We start from the raw sequence: 4,569 nt of genomic DNA, 5'->3' as shown, positions 1-4,569 counted from the left end.
CCATGTCTTTTTGTTCTTTGTATATTTAATATATGGGTGCAGTTATAGCCAATAATTATCTGAAAAGAACACTTTTGCAATGTGCACTTTGGTGTAATGGACTACTCTAAAATATTTTTGTCAGTTATTTGTCACAAAATGTGAAACAGTTATTTACTAGTAAATGTTTCTGTGCAGTTTATAGACTAAGAGCATTCAACTAAAAATGTATCGCTTCTCTGTTGTTCCAAGATGTATTTATGCCCCCCTTCAAAGAAGGGAGGGCATATTGCTTTGCTGCTGTCTATCGGTACCTCCACCAACAGTTTCAGTCCATTTTCTTCGCAGAGGATGCACATATTGAAATGAAATTTGGTATACAGGTTTATCATAATAATATCTAGGTCAAGGGAGGGGGCATAAGTGTTTTACAAACAGCTCTTGTTTTTTGTTTTTGGGTTTTTTTTGGCATCACATTTTCCTTAATTCTTCGATATTTATAAATGATTAGGAGTTCAAACAATATTCCTGAATTAAATTGAAAAACCGCAACATTTCTCATTTGAAACGACCCTCTATTTTTTTCAGGCTGAAGGACCAAGTCTAAAAATAGAAAGTCTACAGCTTGTGACATAAAAATACTTCCTTGATAATATTGATGAAAATTGTACAGGATGGCCTGTGGTTCGAGAATCTCTGAAAGAAATGTCAGAGTTTCCCTTTTTAACAATCTTCATATCAAAGATATCCGGGGTTTTTTTTCTTGTCTATTAAGATAGAATAACAATTATATTAAATAATAATAATTGTTTATAATTATGCGAATTTTTTATGGGTAAGATTTTTACGTTAAGTTTTACAAGTAAAAACTCGTAGGAAGCATTTTTACTTTAGAAGAGCTGGCACCACCAAAAATAGTTAATTGACAGGAAACTGAGAACAAAACCATTATCAACCAAAATAATTATATCGTTCTACATCACAAACACTTCACCTTTTACAACGGGTTGGCAGGTTAAGATTTTTAACATTTTTATTTACGACGGTATCGTACACCAATTTTTTCTTAGTTTTCTTTGTTTGGATAGGTGCCATATCTCCATCGTTAATAATATGCATATCATATTCGCATATTTCAACCAATAAAGTATTACAAAATCTAAGTTGTTGATTTACAAAAATTGAGTTATCCCCCTTTTCATTGAGATCTAAGAAGAAATAATGTTAGAGTGCCATTTCCTTATTTTAGAAAACATGTGCTATTAATGCAGGCACGTAGCATCGTTTTTGAAAGGGGGGAGGGGGGAGACTCATCCAAAAAATCTTGACAGACAAGGGGGGGGGGGGGGGCTGGCGTAGAATTTCACTCTTAATTTCCTTATTTTCATATCAATTTTTTTACATACTCCCAAAAAAGGGGAGGGGGGCCAACTCCATGAAAATTCAATTTTTTATATGTTTATTTTTAAAAAATAGTTGCTGCGAGAAAAAGTATTTATACTCCCCCCCCCCCCCTCCCCCCCCCCCCCCCGATGCTACGTGCCTGATTAATGTCATCCCTTTATCTACAATGTACCTACCATCGACACAGAAGGCAATGGGGCTAAGGAATTACCACGTTTATATTAAAATGAAAATAAAATACATGTATTGCATGTACCAGTATATTACATTTGTATCTAAATCATTATAATATGTATTTAAAAATATACGTACATATATTTCTTGTTTAGATTGATCAAAGTTTTTAAAATAAAGTTGAATGCTACTACAAAATAAATTAGTTTAAATTCAAAAATGGTATAGCAATATTAATAACTTCAGTATATGCATAATGTATTTATTTATCATTAACATATAATTTTAATTTGAAAATAATCGTAAGAAATTTAGAAATGTTCTGGGTTAAATTGAGAAAATTTTAAAGCACGGTGGATGCATGGAATAATGCCTATAAAGTATGTCATTTGTGTAAAAATAAACAAAGTGGGAGTTCCAATACCTTTAACACTGTCTTCAACTCAAAAAATGACAAATAAATAAATCCAAATGCTATTAAAACATGCTATAAAAAATTAATTTGATGATAAAAAATTGATTCTCAATTTTATGGAAAAAACTTGTAAGATAGAATTACTCAAAACGTGTATTTTTAAAATGCACTTTTATTTCGATGAAAGGATAAATCAGTCAAGAAGAACCCTAAAGATTACGGTCAATTATCTGAGATTTTATGCTTTTTTTTAAGATACCAGTCACATACCACTTTTTCAGGGATGGCAGAGAGTATTTAGCCGCAGTGTATCTCGCCTATCCACACGTCCGGCGACACTTCCTGTCGTCACCGGAAGGAAATGAAAAACCTTAATTTTTCATTATTTTTTTTTTTCTCTTTAATTTGTTTAATGCTTTTATTCGACAGAGACGCTCTCAGAACTTTTGAAAATGAAATTTGTTTTAAAATCGATCCACGCAAGTAGTCCCATTCTAAGAATGTGTGTTTTTTCCCCCAAAAATTCCCTGGGGTGCTAAATTGGCGAATTTGGTGCCTTTAGGGCATGGATGTAAAGCAGAAGGTTTGAAAAAAAATTTCTAGCTAAAAAAATTGGGAAAATCGATGTTTAGAGGCGCAATAGGAAAGGTGTAAAGAGGATAATGTTTTCAAATATTCCGAAGTGAAAGTGGATTTGCAGGGTATGGGGTTATTGTTGGGGCCATTTCTCAGCTCCCTCTCAATTGATTTTCCTGTACTTTAGACATGTTGTTGGACTAATGTTTGTCTGTTATTATGCCAAATTTGAACAGATTTGAGCCGGTGGAATTTTTTATATTTTTGTTTTACAAAGGAATAAGAGGGGAAAATAATTGTGGTCTGTGTTTTCACCGCTGCTGATGTAAGGGGGAAAACTCTCTCTAATACTTTGGGAGGTAATTTTCGAGTTGTCTCGCTTGTGTTATACTACGTATTACGTTGCCAAACGTTGGATGTTTGTGCAGTGAATTAACGGTAGTGAGGTAAGATATAAATAAATAGATATCATATTTTTGCTGCACATGTACCTATATACGTATACATGTACATATTCTTGTCCGTAAAATGGTTGTTTATTTAAGCCTTATATTCAGTTTTGTTGTAATGACGAGAACTCATCATTATCAACAACAACAAAAAACAAAAAAAATTAAATAATGATAAATAAAAAAAAAAATGGGAATGAATTATTGAATTGTTACATGTGAATATACATAATATATATACATGTTTGTGCTTAAAAATATATTTGAAGAAACTATGAGAGGGATTTTCAAAATTCTTCATCAAACATTGTACAGAAATATAAACGTATTTTGTGATGACCATTTTGGTATTCTTTAGATTCTTTGATATCTAATAAAATTGTAATAATTGATCTCAGATAATATTTTGAGTTGCATAGTACATTGTAGCCCCCCCCCCCCCCCCCCCCGGCCATTCGAATCAAAGTGTGCGTCGTGCACCGCTACGCCACCGTCAACATTTTCAAAGCAATAGCTATTATATTTTCTCGATCTGTTTAATATATACTAATCTAAAATATAAATATCTAAAAGATAAAATTGTTCATGTAACAAAAACCCTGACAAGACAGACTGAATTCTGCAAGATCCTGTTTTAGTTTTTAGGCTTTTCAGTCCATCAGTATGCACATTCATACAATACATTTTCCGTACATATATAAGTGGAACAGGAGAATAGACAAAATATGTGTATGTTATACACTTAAGGTAACCTTTAAATCACTGTATGTTTATATACTTTCCAATTTTTTCATATCTGTTAACATTTTGTGAGCTTAAAAGTTTGAACATCGAAGGCCTTTTCCAGAAATAAGGTTACGTTCGATATATTTTGTACGTAAAACATCACACAGAGGACATCAAGATAAAATTTTTAAAAAATTCATCTTCCACACAATGACTATTTTCTCCGATTTCTGGTGGTTGTACATACGATGGCAATCTAATTTTAGATACAGCTTCTGTATGATAGTATTATAATCAATATTGTAAAATAAAGTATCGATAAAATAAATATTTGCAGGAATTTTCTAAATAGGCAAAAATTCGCTATGCTCAAGGTCAAATGCCCTTTGTTCAATGACACCTATGGTGTACGTTAATTGCATCGCTGCATTCCAAAATTTAAAGTCAAAATCAATTATCTGCCTCTCAACTGTTCTTTTAAATGCATTGATTTTAGCTAGTTTAAAAAATATCGACTTTAATTTAAGTCCAAAACGTTATATAATTAATTATAATTAATAATATAAACTTTGTTTATACATGTAGACGTCTTGTTTGTACTGTAATGCCCACTGTGCATGGATTATTTCGTGAGCTGCACTGACAACACAAAATACAAATTGCTAGGACTGGCCTCAGATTCAAATTCATTTATTTCAATCTCAAAACTACGTTACTATGGTATAAAGAGACTAAAAAATAACATAAACTGTTAAGATTTTCTAATTAGATAATAACAGCATTCGTGAAAATACAAGTATAAAGAAAGGTAGCCTCATGTTGAATGTGAAGTACAGAAACTAGAAG

The sequence above is a fragment of the Crassostrea angulata genome, chromosome 7, assembly GCF_025612915.1.
Source record: "Crassostrea angulata isolate pt1a10 chromosome 7, ASM2561291v2, whole genome shotgun sequence".
NCBI classification, from domain to species: Eukaryota; Metazoa; Mollusca; class Bivalvia; order Ostreida; family Ostreidae; genus Magallana; species Magallana angulata.
This window is presented reverse-complemented; position numbering follows the sequence as displayed.